At 47.6% G+C, this 18428-nt stretch overlaps 1 pseudogene; it reads right to left on the reverse strand.

Moving 5' to 3' along the window:
- Positions 1 to 14071: 14071 nt before the first annotated feature.
- Positions 14072 to 14256, reverse strand: LOC112550605 (annotated as a pseudogene).
- Positions 14257 to 18428: the final 4172 nt, after the last annotated feature.

Below are 18428 nucleotides of genomic sequence, written 5' to 3' on the forward strand. Positions count from 1 at the left end.
AACGAAGAAGTCAACAAGGAACAGTTCTACTGCGCTCTCGACACAGTCCTGACTGCCACTGCCAAAGAAGACAAGCTCATCCCCCTGGGTGACTTCAACGCAAGAGTTGGGCAACACTGAACTCTGGAGTGGGACCATTGGGAAAGAGGGGGTGGGGACAGTCAACTCCAGTGGTATCTTTCTCCTCAGCAAATGGGCAGAGCATGACTTGCTTATCACAAATACCATCTTTAGAGAGAGTGACAAATATAAGACCACTTGGAAACATCCACACTCCAATCACTGGCACCTCCTTGACTATATTATTGTCAGAGCTCATGATCAAACCAATGTCCTTATTATCTAAGTCCTGAGAAGTGCACATGACTGCTGGATGAACCATCGTTTAGTCAGATCAATTATGGACATGTAGCTTGCACCACAACACAGTAAACAGCCAAAAGGAATATGGAAAAGATATAACATCAAGGCACTCCAAGACCAAGCTAGACACAAGGCTCTTCAGCAATGCCTTACTGAGAGGCTCTCTGACCTACCTGATGACATCAAGGACATCAAGGCACATTGGGAAGAACTTAACGTTATTCACAAGGCATGCGCTAAATCAATTAGATACTCCATTTATCATCACCAAGATTGGTTTGATGAGAACAGTGAGGAAATCCTAGCACTTATACGTCGAAGAGAACCGCATTCTTCAGTTCACAAAATGAGGCCTCCAACCAGCAAAAATGAGAGGCTTACCACCGGCTCAAAGCTGTAGCTGAGAGGAGGCTACAGGACATCAAGAACTAGTGGTGGCAAGCAAAGACCATGGAGATACAGAGTTTTGCTGGCCAACATGACAGAATTCAAGCAATAAAAGCCATCTACAGTCCAAGTACCAATGGCCAAGCCCTTTGCTATCCCAGGATGGCTCTACCCTTCTCATGGACAATGTATCCATCAAGCAACACTGGAAGGAGAACTTTAAGACTCTACTCAACTGTGAATCTGAAGTTTCAGCTGCCACCATTGAGTCTATTCTTCATCACCCAGTAATAGAACTCTTGCTGATCCCCCATCCTTCAAGTCTGGCATGCCATCACTCAGACCAAGGACCAAGGACAATAAGGCACCAGGCCCAGATGTCATCCCCGCAGACATCTTCAAAGCTCATGGAACAGCACTAGTAAAAAAATTTCACCAACTTCTCATCAAAATATGGGTTAATGAGGAAGCTCCACCTGACTTAAAGAATGCCAACATTGTAACCATCTTCAAGAAAGGAAACAGGTCAGTGTGTGGGAACTAGAGGCATTGCCCTCCTCTCCATTGCTGGGAAGATTCTTATTCATATCCTTCTGAATTACATCTGCCCCCATGCCGAAGATCTCCTTCCAGAATCCCAGTGTGGCTTTAGACCATCTCGGGGTACCACCAACATGATTTTGTTGCACAACAGATCCAGAAGTGTAGAGAGCAACACCAGGAGCTGTTTATGGCATTCATTGACTTAACCAAGTGCTTCAACTCCATCAATCATGAAGCCTTATGGAAGATGCTGGCCAGGTTTCATTGTCCACTGAAGTTCATCAGTGTCCTCAGGCTACTCCATGATGGGCTAACTGCCACAGTCCTTTGCAATGGATCAGAGACAGACCTATTTACCATCTGTACTGGTGTTGAGCAGGGCTGTTTTATTGCCCCAACCCTTTTTTCAATCTATCTTGCTGTGACTTTGATTCTCGTCTGTGACCGCCTTCCTCCTGGAATTGAGGTTGAGTATTGAATGGATAGTCAGTTTGTCAACCTGTAATGCCTTCACAGCAAAACAAAAGTTACCAGGACTGGCATCACCGACCTTCAGTATGCTGATGACTGTGTTATCCTCACGCACACTGAGACTGGTCAGCAGTCCCCTCCCCTTGACCTTTTCTCAGATGCCTATCACAGCCTGGGACTCTCCCTTAACATTGTGAAGACCAATGTGCTCCATCAGCCTGCCCCAGCACAAGCTGCCCCCCTCCCATCATAAATTATCTCCTGGATAATGTTGAGCATTTCCCATACCTTGGCAGTCACCTCTCCCAGTCAATCAGTCTTGATGTAGAAACTGAACATAGGATTTATTGTGCCAGCATATCCTTCAGAAAGCTGCTTCACCGTGTCTTTGCTTAGCAAGATCTGCAGATGGAAACTAAGATCCTTGTCTACAATGCAATGGTTATCCCCACACACCGCTGCGGGTGTGAGATGTAGATAAGCACCTGGAATGGTTCCATCAGCATTGCGTCAGGAAGATCCTACACATTAGACGGGAAGACCACTGTACAAATCCCAGCATCCTCTCTGTAGCTAACATAGCCAGCATTGAGGCAAAGATCATGAAATATCAACTCCTCTGGGCTGACCACTGGGTGTGGATGGTTGACATTGATCTCTCAAAACAAGTCCTCTTCTCTAAACTTAGTCATGGTAAGAGGACCCGCAGAGGACAGAGAAAGCACTACAAGGGCACCCTGGAAGCATACCTTAAGAAGGGTGGGATCAACCCTGCAAACTGTGAAGTGCTGACTGGTAACAGGTATTAATGGTGCTGCACCATACATCAAGCTACATCCCACTTTGAAGAGAACCATCTTGCTCAGGAAACTGAGAAATGGCAGAGGAGGAAGGAAAACTCACAACATCCTGGCCAACAGTGCCCCCCCCCCGCAAAAAAAAAACCCAACAGCCCCCCCCCCAAAAAAAACAAAAAACAAAAAACAAACAACTCACCACATGTCATATCTGTGGAAAAACTTGCAGAGCACAGATTGGACTCCTTAGCCACCTTAAAACTCACCAGTAATCCCTACCCTGGCAGACATCATCCTCATATTGAGGGATAGCTGATGATGACAAGGTCATGGGCTAGAAAAGGACACTGTCTCTGCAGACTAATGTTGCAGTGTTATCTACATAGCATTACTGTACTTTGTAGTAAAAAAACAAGTTTTCATGGGTTTATGATCCAAAGGATGAAAAAATAGCTTTGAATTTTAAAGTAGTCATATTTCAAATTATGCATATCGTAATACATACAAAAACCTGTGCCTTTAGCTGGGGAGTGATGATAGTTTTGAGGTATCCAACACTTTGAACTACACAATATCAAATTAATGGGGTTTCACTGTATTATCTGCTTTTATAATTTATTTTAGTTTTATTGTTAGCTTCCCTGAGCTTTTTCTGGAAGATGGACAGGTGTTTTGCTTATGGAAGAAAAGCCAAATGCACAAATTCAGAACGGGGGTTAATTGGTCGGACAGTAGAATTGCTGAGAAAGATCTAGGTGTTTTGGTTGATCACAGACTCAACATGAATCAGCCATATGATGCAGTCACCCACAGTGCAAATGCAATTTTGGGGCTACATCAACAGGATTTTAGATGTAAGACATGGGAGGTAATAGTGCCACTCCAATCAGCACTGGAAAGACCTCAGCTGGTATTTTGTTTGTGGTTCTGGACACTGAATTTTAGGAATGATACAGAAAAATGGGAGACGTTCCATAGGCAAGTAACAAAGATGATAAAGGGTTTGGAATGGAAGCTGTGCCAGGAAAGGTTGAGAGAACAAGGCAGGTTTGACTTGGAGGAAAGGCTTCGTAGCTATGCTCAATAGGGAAGGGGGGAGGAAGCACTGAGTCCTATGACACTCTGGGAGAGGGGTGATTCCTACTAGATTATTGTCCATTTATAAATTGCTTGTTTCCCTGAGTTATTCTGGGCCTCCATCCCCTGTTTTCCTTTTCCAATTGGTTCTTCTGTTCAACCCATCACACTTGCTTTTGGGGGTGGGAGGGAATGGGCCATCATAGCCAGCCAGGTGACGTGTTTCTGTTTCCGTGGTCTCTAGATTGGGGCTCAAGCTAGAGGTGGTTGGGTTTTCTTTCAACTGGAGGCCCTGGGGATTTCAACCTGTCTCTTTTAACTACCACTAGCACTGGGAAGAAGGGTTACGCTGATGCAGATCCAATGTCCCCTGGCAGCTCACGTATGCATGCATTCTATGGACCTTTCTGTGTTTCACCTGCAGGGAGGCTGAGTCCTCCAGTTTTACATGGAGACAAGAACATCTCCTTCAAAGGGTTTGGAAGCAAGTTGAGTGTGTCCAGTAAGAAGAGAGCCTGCCCCTGGTATCGCTTGCTGGAGATGTTGTGCCTTTTGGGTCAGACGGCTGCAGCTTCATCTTGCTTGTTAATACATCTCTTACATATTTCATCATGTACGTTTAGCAAATTGATCCTTTCCTGTGGAAAGAGGGTGTTTAATATTAAACACACACCCACGCATGCATGCACACACACTGATACCCATGACCCAAACAAAGTGAGCCCGGAAAATGCAAATAAAATCAGTCACTTGATACTGTACTTGAGAAATGTAATTTCCCCTTGCGTTCCAGCCTGCCTCTCAGGCGTCTGTGTCCTGCCGGTGCACAGACAGCTGGGGCTCCATTTGCTGATGCTGAGCCAAAGATCCAATCTCCTGTTACTTTGCGTCGCCCACATGTGGCTCTGCCTGCACCTTCTGCTGACCTTGCTGCCCCAGGACACGCAGCACAGAAAAATAAGGGTGGGTGGAGACACTCTTCTTAAAACCTACGTTGCAATCTGTCCTTCTGATTTATACCCAGGCTGTCACATCATGCTGCTGGGGGAGGTAAACAGAAGAGCACCCCTTCCATGAACACGGAGAACTTTTTCTAAAAGCTGAACTCAAGGCTGCAGCCTGAATTGCCTGTATATTGGTCAAGACACAGAGCTCTCCCATTTCCCATCAGACTGTTGGGCTATTCCATCTCCCTCCTTCTTAGTCTTTCTTATCCTCACCATAAGCTGACCAGATGGTAGAGGCAAGAGAGCAAAGTGACTCACGGAAGAGGCACATATGAACTGTTGGTGCAGCACATGGCACTGATCTCCTGATGCCATGAGTTGTACCACTCCCATCTTAATACAGTGTCACAACCACAGGGGCCCTGGGCTTGCTCCTCCCTCTCCTACAGTGCAAGAGTAGACCTGTCCAAGCCCTGAAAGCAGCACCAATATGGACAAGGTGTGTGGCCAGCTGCAGAGGGACTGCCCATACCAGGCCTGCAGAGCATGTCCCTGCCTCTCCACCCCCTTTCTTCAAGCCAGTTGGGACTTTTCACAATTTGTTGCTTTTATGATTTTCTTTATGCAAATTGCCCAAGTGTCTGGGCATTTTAAAAATACCCCTCCCCATTCGCTGCTCTGGTTTTAGATACATTCAACTCAGCCAGTGCTTCATGATTTTTTTCACCTCTTCTCTCTCTAGTCCATGGCAATGCTGCAGAACTCAGCATGAAGCTTTCAACCTCTGGGAAGCTGTGGTGGTACAAAACACTGTAGTGCATCTCCTCCAGTATTGAGAGTGCTAGAAGAACCCGTATAAAGCAGAACTATGATCATACCCTTAGGTTATACATAGTGCCATACCTAGACTCCTGGCGGTCCTGGGCAAACTTTTAGTATTGGGCCCTCCCTTTGCGAGAGATAATGATTTTTTTGTTGCAAAAGTCTTTATCACATCTATGGTATTTATATCTTTGAATAATGCATTCTCAATTGATAACATTACCAGTCACGTATATGTGCAATATTAAAACTTTTGTTTTTGCAACTGTAATTTTATTTTTTAATTTTTGGGTCCCCTTTCTGTTCAGGCCCTGGGCAGCTGCCTAGTTCGCCCATGCCTGTGTCTGGGTCTGGCTATGTGTCACCAGAGCACGGTTCATGATTTAAGAGGTTTTCAGACCAGAGGGGAGCATTCTGAGCATCTGGTGTGACTTACATAGCACAGACCTGAAAGGACACAGGAGAGAACAAGTTCTGCCTTAGGCTGACCCACAGTAATGCACAGTCATAGATAGGTCTGCTTTATATCACTGACTTCTCCTGCATTGATGTCATTTCCTCCTCTCGCCCCCATAAATTGTTGGCCATCTTTGAAAAGCAGCAGGTGTATAACCAGAAGGAAAGGAACATGTCCACAGCTCATTAAAAGTCCTTCTTGAAACAACTGTTATGTTTTCTGCTACTAGCAGTTACTATTAATTATGCTCAGCACTTTGAGAGTGGGTTGGTGGCACAGCCTAGGATCATGTCTCCTGACTCTTATTGTTGGCCTTAATCTACTGGACATGGTGCTTTCTCCAGACTTCATACCATGGACTCTGCAGTGCTCCGTGATCATGACTGCCCTATAAAAACAGGGTGTGCATACAAGTGTACAAGCTGCTGACAACTCTTCAAAAGGACTGGCCACAACCATTGATCATGCTATTAAGCATGACTCCCCACCTTTACCTTAGGTGGGAAGTCCTGTCTAAGACTGTGCTAAATATGGTGGCTAACACACTTTGAAATGACTCGTTTTCTAGCCATGGCTGAATTGTCACGTCACTGGGAACTGTGAAACTCAGCTATTGTGGCTCTAGGTATGCAGTGCTTATCTCTTCTTCAGAGTCAATCCACAAAGATTTTGCACCTTGTAAGTGTTGCTCAAGCAAAGCTCAGTTAAAAGCACTGTTTTCTGGAATAAAGGCACTCAGATTTGCCAGACCTTAGCAACCCCCTTCCACTTTGTGTGTAAGAAAACACAAAAGAAGGAAAACACTTTGTGAAATGTGACACAGATTGAGCAGGAGAGGGGAAAATTCAACAGCATTGTCCCCAGTAGGATGGGACACACATGGGCGTGTATATTCAAGCCTGCTGGGAAGATTTACAAGCACTGAAAACTAATGCACCTGGTGTTCCAAAATTCCTCACATTCTTCTGAAAGTTTCACCCTTTGGGTGCAAGTGGATGAGGTAGGAAAGGGCTCATTTAGCACATGGGGCATCAATCCAGCAGACAGTGGGCGGACAAGGTAGTATGTTACACAGTGATGTAAGTAGGGTGGGGTGACCACCCTGAGTACCAGCTTGGCTAGAGGGGATGAAAAGTATGGGTGTTACCAACTGCACAATTGTGATTGTGATTGCATTAGTGGCATGTCAGCAGACAGAAGTCACTGTTGCCCTTATGCCTTGGGCTAGGGCCAGAAGTTACACATGAACCTATTTAAGTGATCAGAAACTGGTTTAAACCTGTAACAGAATAGAAGCTCAGTTCACATAAACCAGTTTCAAAATGGCTGAAACTGGTTTAAGATAAACCTTGTTGAATGTAGTATCAGACTTAACTGATTTGGGCCAAACCTGTTTATGAAACTTTTGTTGTAGATCCCTTTCTGGTTCAAGTCAAATCATGGTCCCTCAGCATGCTTTTGCAGCCCTGGACTTGGTTCTGTTCCAGAGGGCAGGGCTGGCCCCGCGCCTCTACTCCCTAGCTGGAGCAGCGAGGGCTGGCTGACAAGGGGGGTGGCAAGCCTGGCTGGGGATGCAACCCAGTCTGCAGCGGGGAGGACTGCCCATTCCCAGGCAAACTCCAGCTGGAGTCTGGGGCCAGGGAGGGGGGTTAAACACCCCTTCCCCTGCTCAAACTTACTGCTGGCTGCCACTGTGGACTACAAATCCCAGAGGCACCTAGAAGCAGGAAGAGGACGTGATGAGTAACCCTGCAGAGTCCTGCTGTAGTAATTCTGGACTGCAAATCCCAAAGACCTTGGGGGCAGCAGGAAGAGGAAGCAAACACACAGCTCATGCTGGCTATGTGCCGGAGAGCTGTGCTGTAGCATCCCCTGGCCTCTGGCCTGAGCCATTGCAGGCATATGACTGCATTTCCTGAATCAAAGGTAAATGTGTGTTCAGTTCTGTTTCAATTTAATGTCTGCATTTTAGAATAACCTGCAAAGACTGAATCAATTCAGCCTCAGGCTTTTTGACTATCTCTACTTAGCTTTGGTACCCAACTACATTGCTATATTGCTGATTTTACACTCTGAAGAGTGAGGAATAGCAGGAGTGTAGTAAGAAGTATTTTTACCACTTGTCTCTACCTCCTGGGGCTTTTCCTTCTGAATTTCTAGTATGTAAGATACACTTGTTCTGCTTATCTACTAAATTACAAATCCTCACAAGCTCTGCTGATTTGCTACTAACACCTGTTGTGTGACCCAGAGAAATATGTGGGTACTCCTACACCTTCGGCAATAGTGGCACATGGGGCAGGGTCAGTGACTGTACTGCCAGTGGCATTGGAACAGCCAGGAAGGCAGTGCTGCAGCTACTATTTTTTAGTCCCCTCCCTTCCCTCCAACTCGGTATCCAGGATTGGTGCCTCAGTCGCCACCCCCTTAATAATGCTACTGATCTGATCAACCTTCACTTCAAATACATCTTACACTGCTTTTTTCTCAAGATTTCTGTAGGAAAACCATCTATTTACTGCAGTATTTCTTGCTAAACCAAAACAGAATCATGTGAAGTTTTATCCAGGGAAAAAAAAAAGGAAAAACTTGCCTTAAAGTGTAAGAATAGATCAGCCCTTGTTTCTAAGGGAACAAACAAGTAGAATCTGCTTCTGGTAGCTGGAACAGGCTGTTTGAAGGTGCAAAGGGGTGTTCATACAACACAGGTGCTCATACATTTCCCATCTAAGTGAAAGAATTAAGAGAAGAACCTGCTCCTCTATTCCTTCCATGTTGCAGTTTGATGACTCATACTCTGTTGCTTTGGTAACTGTGACATAAGTAGAAGAGAGGAGAAAAACCCCCAAACCCCACAACCCTTTTAGCACCTACTTGCCATACCTCTCCTGAGCTTAGTGAATGCAGACTATCTTGTATGTGTAAGCATCACGCCTTGCATCTGTTATAGCTCTGCCACTGTGGGCTCTGTCAATAAGAAGATTGCTATTGATCATGGTCTCTGTATGAGCAATTAGATGAGTGTGCCTCTGTAAATAAAACCAGCTCTGCTCTGCCTACAAGCACCTGTTGTTTGTTTGCTGTGAGCCTTTCCCAACAACCCCCAGCTCATACCTTCTGAGCCATTCATAAAATGTGAGAAGGAGAAACTAATTCACGGAGCCTGTGTGGTACGGTATCACTACGTTATCAAACACCAGTTGCTGCTTCCAGCACTCGCACTGCGCTGACAGAAAGAAGCCTGGACACAGGATAGTTTCCATCCTGTCTCTTCAGGGCTATATAGCTCCTGTTTCTATCAAGCCAGTGTCACCAAGGAGCACCAAGAGCTCTGTCACATACCCACTGGGAGATCCTGCCCAGATCCTCTCCCAAAGGCTGGTCATATGATTAGGGATCATAGGAATGTAAGGGTGTAAGTGACCACGTGGTCATCCAGTCCAGCCCCTGCTCAAGACAGGATTGTCCCTGACTTTATCATCCCAGACTAGTCTCTGTCTAACCTGCCCATGAAAATTTCCAAGGGATGGAGACTGCAACTTCTCTAGGTAGCCTGTTCCAAGCTTGGACCCCACAACCCTGTTATGGAGTCCCCAACCACACTGCTATATGGAAGGCACGCCCTGTGGAAGTGGATGTTCGGTTGGGTGACAGCACAGCCCAAGATTTGAGTGCCCAGAAGGCAATGCAAGAATGGATACTGCATTACAGAAGTCAAAGAAAGAAACTTATGACTAGCACTCTCTGGCCATTTTGTGGATAAATATGTAGCTTTGCCTGTGCAGCCCAGAGCTATCGCTTAAGATCTTCTCACCTACATTAAAGCCCTATGACTTTTGGAGAGAAGGGACACTTTCATAGGGAACTTTGCAATACCTGTACAGTGGTGGAAACGTACTGACAAACAGATATAAGCTAAGGCACATCTGTCCAGCCAGGAAGGACTAATGTCACACACAATAGTCTATTCAGGGCCTTCCTTCAGGGCACAGGAATGAAAAGCTCACACAAACAAAACTATACCCCTCACCATGGCTTGTTGCAGTGCCCCCCCTCCCCCCCATGGCCCTTAAAAGGGCAAGGGCCATCTAGCTAGGTAGTCTGGAACTACAGTATCTGTGTGTGTCAGCTCATCCAGTGAGGTAGGGTTTCCAGAACTGCAGGAGACACAGACTCTTCCTGGGATTCAGGCACTGTAAGTTCACTGAAGTTGGTGGAGTTACACATTGAGGGAACACAGTAAGCTCTCATAGTCCTTTATCTGGTGCCTTGGCTGATCTATTGGTTCTGTCTCAGTTGGTCACAAAGCAGCAGCTGTCACGTTCCTTTGACCACAGCCTTTGTGAATTAGGAAGGAAGAGGAGGATTGAGGAGCCCTTGTCTCATACACCTGAGGCTCGTAATTCCACTCAGCAACATTGTCGAGAAGGAATCTAATCTCTTCTGTGACATGATCACTTAGACCCTGCTTGTTTTACATTGTTGCACCAAGCTGCCCTTGCCTGCCAGAGCTTGCTCTGTGTTTGCCCAGGCTCCTGGGCACAGTTCCCTGATTTGGGCACAAGATAACAATTATGCCCTTCGCTTTGAGGAGAGCCTGCTGGCATCCCTTCCCTGAGTCAACAGATCTCCTACTGCTTTCCTCTCCAGCACACTGTCCTGGCTCATGGTCTGAAACAGCACTAAGGGCCAAATTGTCTTCTCAGTTATGCTTATGTAAACTGAGCCTCGGTGAAAAGATAGCACACTCTCACATGGAAAGAGGAACATAGCCTTCTGCTGGACTGTGCCTTGGCGGTGTGAATACCAGTTGTCACCTGTTCCCTTCCCCCACTGGGGCACCCATCCTATTCAATGACCGCCTGTTTGTACTAGTCCACCCTGCAGACTGTGGCAACTCCCTCATCCTGTTTGTGAGCCTGCCTTCCATTTGCAAATGGTGGGATCATGGCATGGTCACCACTAGTTTGTCCTTTGACCGACACCCTTAGAAGCTAAGGAAGAAGCCAGTAGCAAAAGCATCAGGGAAAGACATCCAAGAAGGGGAACTGGAATATCAGGGAAGAATTGGGTAAGAGAAGTGCTACAGTAAGTAGCTCTACGTTAGGCTTTAATAAAGCTCTGTGTAGGGCTGTCAAAAAGCATGAAGCACTATGATGGTGATTTTAGTACCTGGGTTTCCAGGGTGTGGGCCAGCATCATGAGTAACACTGGCATGAAAGCAGGGATGAGGCTCTAGTCCGGCGGTGCCCAAGCTTCTAGCCCCATGGGTTGGAGGAGTGATGCATGGTTGGCCAGAAGGCCAAATCCTGGAGAGAGTCAGGATGTGGGGTTGTTCCATATGTGCCATCCAACTTGCCAGCCCAGCTCTGTAGGCCTGGTTCCAGCCATGTGCTGGCTGGATCCCAGGTGCTTAAATTGGGCTGTGCACCAGCCTGATCTGGACACAGGGCCACATTATCCAGCCTGCAGAGCAACCTATGCCAGTCAAAGCTACATGGCGGAGCAGTGGTCTCCCACCCACAGCTTGGCACAGTGTGGTACCCACGAGATATCCGACTTCACTCTCAACCACAAGAAAGTAAAAAGTTGCAGCTGAGGTCAGCAGGGAGAGCAGAGCTCGATGCTGTGTAGCAAGATATTCAGTCAGTGGTGCTGTGCCTGGGCCAGTGAGGGCTTGGGAACATTGGGGTAGGAGCATTCCTCCTGTGTAACTCTGCTTATGCCAGGACCATGGAGGTTGCATGAATGAAACTGTCCCAGCAGGACCCACATAAGGCCATTATTGGTATGGATGACACTGAGGCTTGAGAACACCGGAGGTACAGAGACCTCAAAGGACAGAGAGCCCTCTGCAGCTCTCTCCTGGTGAGGGAGGGGGAAGGGCTGAATGGGCTGGACCTCATGTGTATGTCAATTGTGCATCAATTTAGGCCATCCTGGGTAAGGTTAGGTTTTGAATCTGGGGGAAATCAAAGACCATTATCCCTGATGAGTAACGCATGGACCAGGGAATGGGCTTGCAAGTGCCTGGGACAGAGAGCTACCTGGATCCTGGAGTGGTTTGGGTGTAGAGGAGTTCTTGACAAGGCTAAGGAAGAGCTGGCTGCAGGAGTGTGCTTTGTGGCCTAGACTTTACTGGGGCTTGTGTGAACCCCATCCCCTCTGAGGACTGTGGCTGCTGTGGGATGGGTGGGGGGAAGGGGAAATGGGACAAAATGGGACAATATGGAGTCAGATGGAAGTGGGCAAGCAGCCCTGAGGTTGCTTAGGCTGATGGTGCAGTGGGCAGCCACTTCACTGCCCACCCCCCACACTTCCCCCAACAGGTCTCAGATGTGTGGCTGCTTCAGCTGAGCAAGGAGATGAATTTCCCTGGACCAGTATGTCAGTCAAATGGAAGAGATGGACCTGCCCAGAATTCAGATACCTCCAGCCCTAGTGAGGGGATCAACAGAGGAGGGTCAGAGGGTGAGGGCTAATGACAGAACACATGGCATAATTAGGTGCCCACAGCCATGAAAGAGGCCAGTGTGTCCTCCAGGGATGGGTTCTCCCTAAGTATTGTCCATGTATTAGCTGCTGGCTTCCCCAAGTTATTCTGTTCCCTTTTTCTCCTCCTCCTCCTCAATAGGTTTCTTTGTTTTTAGCACTTGGGTGCATTGCTTATGACTATGAGCATAGGGCTTGTTGAGGGCACCCAAGTGCAACAGCTGATGTGAGGGCTCAAGTGGTGGCTGTTTTGAGATTTTCAGAAGAAACACTGAGGTAACTGAACCAGCCTTTTTATTGTCAGCAGGACTTGGCAGAAGGGTTATGCGAGTGTTCATGCTAAGGATAAAGCTTACCGGAGGAAGAGGATTAGGTGTAGGCTACCCATAAAGCAAGACTAAAGTACCCTCTTGGAGAAGTGCCTCACTATTACTACCCCCTTGCACTGTAGCTTTATTCAAGTTCCCATGCTTTCTCTTACCCAGCTGAGCCCTGACCTTCTCCATTTTCTCCCCCTCACTCTGAATCAGTGTATCTTAATATCTTTCCCTCTGCCCCCACACCACCTTTATTCCTTCCTTTTGGTCTGCTAGCCAAATCAAACTGGAAACCCAATGGTTTCCTGATCTCTCAAAACCCAAGGCAGAGATAAGTTTGACCTCACTGGTACCTCAGGGACTGGGATGTGATTCTGGTGCAAATAAAACTGTTTAACCAGTGAATCTGGCAGAATCTGTGCAGAATGGAAAAGCTGTAGAAACTAGTGTAGTTTGTCAGCTTTTGTATGGATGTGACAGACAAGCTTACACAAGGCAGGGGCACATGAACAAGATACCATGAGATAAAAGGAGTGGAGCTTTACTGTGCATCACTGCTCAGTGACTGCTGCCCACATGCAGATATTTATCCCACATTAAATGAAAGCTAAACTGTGGTGGCTTGCCCTTTTCTGCCTGCAGAGAATAGTGATATAACAGCTATGACTTTGTTTCTATACCACCATATACTAGCTGTCAAACACAACATCTACCCATGACCTAGAGACTGTTGATAAAGGGGAATAAAATATTCATTTTTATAAAATGCTGGGGTCATATTTAGATCTTGGAAGGAAAATAATTTTCCTTCCTGTGAGATTTTTTTTTTTTTTTTTAGATTTCAGGAAGTTTGCCCATCTCAAGTAATAAAAGTTCAAATTTCAAAAATATTGACATGCAGCTAATACTACTAACAAAAAAAAATAGGTCAGGTCATCTGAAGCCTTTCATTTTGTTAACTGTAAAATGTTTCATTTTATTTATTTTACCATTTTTATACTAGAAATTAACTAAAATTTCAAAGAAAAGTAATTTCAAACTGAAGAATGAAACTTCTGTTTCAGGACTGGAATATCTAAACAGAGCCTTTGGATGGTTTCAAAACTTTTTTTTTCCAAATGGGAAGATTTTTCAAAACTCAGCTTTCCCCAGAAATAATTTTGGTTTTTACAAATTGGCTTCTTCTGATGGAAAAGTGTGTCATTGGGGAATCCTCAAACTGTGGTCACCATGGTCCCCTTTCTACCAAAGTCCTATTCACGTTAATAGAAATGTGAACTGCTGAATACAGGGGCTAGTGTATATGCACAAAAATAAAGCAACATGCATGCACACACACCCACCCTTCAAACCCTTAATGGCATTTTACATCCTCTGCCAAAAGGCTGAGGAGCAAGCCTGGGGAAAGCACACATACAGTCCTCCATCATCACAAAATTGTGCAGTCAAGTTTCCTGCATGGGAGAAACCTGGAGGAGTCAGGATGCCCGAAGTACAATGGGCAGGTCTCACCATGGGAACCCATCAGTACACCCACAGTGCAATGGGCAGTGAACATGGGATTTCCCTTGCCACAAAATTGATGGAAACCTACCACAAGATTAGGTTAGTGTAGACCATCTGGCTGTTAAGCAGACTGATGCAAAGGGGAGATGAAGAAAAGGCTGAAGGACAAATGCTAAGGATCTGCTTAGACATCAGCACCATTGCATGGCTGTGACCAACCAGCAAAACCATGGGCCAAAAAAACCTATAGCTCTCAACCTAGCCTAGGAAATTGTATAGGTTCAACCCCCTTCCTAACTGGACCTGCTGCTCTTATGGTGTGCAGACTCCCACATCTGTGCTCTTCAGTGTCCTTCTGGACAAAGTGTTCATTCCCAGCTCTGCTCTTGCTCTATGAGATGCTGGCTGCTCTCAGTCACCTGCCCTTAGTCATTTGACCCACAGGAAGTTGCCCAAGGAGATAAGCAATGCCTAGTACAGGGCCAGGACTCTGATCTCTCCACAGGGACCACTCACCAGCTGTCCAGCCTCACTCTATCTAGTTTAATGTAAGCACAGCTGCAGTGGTAGATTGTGAGATTTTTCCCTTACATCAGTCGCGGACATATTGCAGCCCCCCTCTTCAGGGTATTTGTCATTCAAGACTGCAGTCCTATTCTAAGCCAGGAACATGGCTGCTGGCACTGGCAACATACTGCAGGTCCGTGGCCACAAATGAATCTGTTCTTAGCCAAATCCCTTTGGCCAGATGTCTGCTAGGATAGCATTGAAGGATTCCTTTTGTTATTGTAGCCCAGGTAACTTGGGCATATACTCCCATTCTCCAGTTGAAGGGGATTGTTAGCTGGCAGGTGTGCTGTGGGTGGGGAGGGGAACTGCAGACCACTCAGTTTCCCTCCATCCCTATAGAACCAGGCCAGGACAGTCAGGGGACTTAACTATATACACATTTATTTACATTAACTTATCAGAAGGGAAAGGAACATGGATATAAACATATGTACAATATTTATATATTTATAAGATTGACTTTTATTAATAAATGTTTAGGGTTGTGAATCCAAAAAAGATGACAAAGCTGGTAGGAAAATACATAGCACCCGAGCGAGGGACTAACAATAGAAGGATGGGGGTGAGGAGGGGAATGCAACTAGGTTACAGGAGATACAATGTTAGCCAACTAAGCCCGGGGATAGGGGGGAAGGGAGAAGAGGGAAGGGGAGGGTGGGGGTTCGTGACGCTGAGAGAAAAAGAAGACGGATACGTAGAAACCCATTACGATGATCTGCAATGGTGGAAGAAGTGGTTTGAAGAAAAAGTGTCTCAGTCCAGATAGTCTCATCACAGGGGTCCTCTTTGGGTGGAGCAGGGTCATCTGTAGGTGAAGAATCCTCTCAAAGTGAAGGTCCATCTGGTGCAGAGCGGGGGGTTCAGGCAGTCACCTCTGGGTCCAGTCCGGCGGCGGTTCTTCTGGTGGGGTCGGAGTACTGGCGGAGCCCCATGATGTGTTCCACATAGATGTCACGGGACCAATGGATGGTGTCGGACACCGTGTGGCAGTGCATCAGCTTGGTGTAGCAGCAGGAGATGTGGCAGGCATGCAGGACGCTCTCATTGCTGGGGTCCCAGGCTCCAAGCATTCCTACGATGAGTGTGTCAACCGTCGCGTCGTAGCCACAGCCCCTCAGGATGTTGGCCAGTGGGGCGTACTTCTCCCGCTTGCGAGCCCGGGTGTTGGTGAAGACTTGGCACTGGTTCTCAAAGGGGATGGTTACGTCCATGATGACGACTTTCTTGGCCTCTTCGTTGGTGATGACGATGTTGGGACGCATCTGGCTCTTGCAGCCCGGGACGGTGCGGTTCACGGAGATCTCCTCCGCTGCGGCTGGGATGGCCCTCACCAGACAGTCTTGGACAGCATTGTGGCGGAGCTGCCAGGCTCTGGCATGCGCCTTGCAGCCGCAGAGCACGTGGGGGAGGGTCTCTGCCGCGTAGCCGCACCATCAGCACCTCTTGTCATGTAGACCACATTTCCTGACAGAGAGCCCTATTTCATGGAAGATGCCTTTGGATCCCCCTCTGTATATGTGACTACCAATGTTAGAACATAGGTTTAGCAGAGGCTGCCTTAATCTTCCCTTGGATGGCTGTCCTTTTGAAGTGTAAGACATTAAATGTTTGCCCTGGTTGGGTCTGGCCCTCAGGTTGCCAGTGTACTTGTTTCGGATGGCATCCTTCAGGAACCTCTCCAGGAAGGTCCTTGTGCAGGGCGTCACTGTCACAGGGTCGGCATGTGGGGCTGGTTGCAAGGAGACTCCCAGTTCCCGACGCTCCTCGGTCGAGGTCCAGGTACAGCCAATGCGTTTCCCGAGGCGGCGCGTGGCGTTGCGGGCTCGGCTCCACAGAGAGGCAAAATCCCTGCCATCTCTGCTGAACTCACCCTCCAGTGAGCCGCTGAGGAAGGTGGCCAAGTCATGTCCGGTTGGCTGCCTCCTGATCCTCTTGCGGGCGGTCTCCTCAAGGGTGCTGGCGGTGATGGTACTTACCGTCGCATCCAGGCAGGTCAGGAGACGGAAGGCGTGGGTGACCACTGCGATGTCGCAGAGGTCTCCCATGCGGGGTACATTGGCACCTCCCTGATGGTAGGGGATGTGCAGGACCTCGTTGCTGGCCCTTAGTGGCAGGGGGGGGGGCGTCTTTCTCAGCGTCTGCCTTCTTGTGAGGGGTCTTGGGGACTGCTGAGCCTTTCAGGACGAACGCGACATGGGGGCTGAGGAAGGTGTTCACTGCATCTATCTTCTGCCAGGTGGCCAGCAGGGATGAGTCCAGCTTGTGGGCGTCCTGCATGATCCTATTGATGGTCTCCTCTGGCGTCTGCTTGGTCTGGTGGCCGGTAGGCATCCCCAGGTGGCAGTAACGTAAACAATACCCTCTGGGTAAATGACATAAAACCTTATACCAGTGCTCCAGATACAGGTAAGTCACAGGTAAGTATCTGATCTGAAATAGATAAACCCCAAAGATAAACCTATTCCTAAAGGGAAACCCCAATGCCCTTGGGCTTTTCTCAAGCCCTACAAGGAAACTGGTAACTTTAGGAGGGCCCTCCCAGTGGCACGTCCACTTTCGGGAGCCCTTATTTAACCAGGGGGGACTCCCCCGCCCCGTGGGAACCCTCTTTTCCCTGCAACTCACGGCTCCCAGGTCTGGAAGGTGGCCCTTGTCCTCTGCGCCAAGCTGCCCTCTTGCCTGCAGTGGGCTTCGGGGGGGAGAGGGGGGTCGCTGTCCCCTGGAACAGGGCTCCCCTATGCAGGGCTTCTGGGGCCTGTGGCTCAGCCCTGTCTGCTGGCTCAGTAGCCTGAGCACCATTTGGCTCCCTGGACTCAACCTTTTGCTATGGGTCAAAGGCTCTCCTCAGCTCTTCTAAGCCCCGCTCTTCTCTCTTCTCTGTCCTGGATGTGCTCCCCTCATGCTGGGCACACAGCTCCTTTTATACGCTCCAGGGCTCCACCCCTGAAGTCTTCCGGACCTGAGTGTTGCAGTCTTCAGTCAGATCCGGGGGGGAGGAACTCCTCTCCCCCTCCCCTCAGGAAAGGGGCATGACTTAACTGCTCTTTCTGCCTCCTGATTGGTGGATGGGCTCCACCGATCAAAACAGCAAGATTTCAAGTCTGGGACTCAACCCAAGCTCCAGAAGGCAAGCCTGCTACATTATTTCACCAGCCAAGGGTGGTATTGCTCAGGATGGGTCTCTGGAGTGCCTCAGGGCATACTTCTTGGGCACTTGTGCAGAGATTATTATAGGCCCTGTAACTTGGCAGAGAGGGGACAAAAGCCAGAGATGAAGAAGAACTCTAAGAAAGAACATTACAAATCCCAGCTCTCAAGATCTTGAAAGTTTTTTTTTAAACAATAAATGGGAAATATATATTTTTTTATTTGCATTGAAACAAGAAAATATGACATTGTAAAGTTTCTGCAAAAAAAAAAAACCCAACAAAAAGAACCTGTTGTTTCAATTCTTTCCCAGAAGAAGCATGGTGTAAGGAGATGCTTGACCCTTCAAAGACTTGGAAGCCAGCTGCAAGCAGTCAGCAAGTGATAGTGGGCCTGGAGCCAGCTGGAAGTGATTACCGGCTAATGATGGTGGTGCCTATATATGTGCTGGTTCGCATTTTACTTAGACTCTAGTCATTGAGTCTGCTCCAAATTCTAAGTAGAGTGATCCAGTGTGGCCTCGTCATCATGT

The sequence above is a fragment of the Alligator sinensis genome, unplaced genomic scaffold (assembly GCF_000455745.1).
Source record: "Alligator sinensis unplaced genomic scaffold, ASM45574v1 scaffold989_2, whole genome shotgun sequence".
NCBI classification, from domain to species: Eukaryota; Metazoa; Chordata; order Crocodylia; family Alligatoridae; genus Alligator; species Alligator sinensis.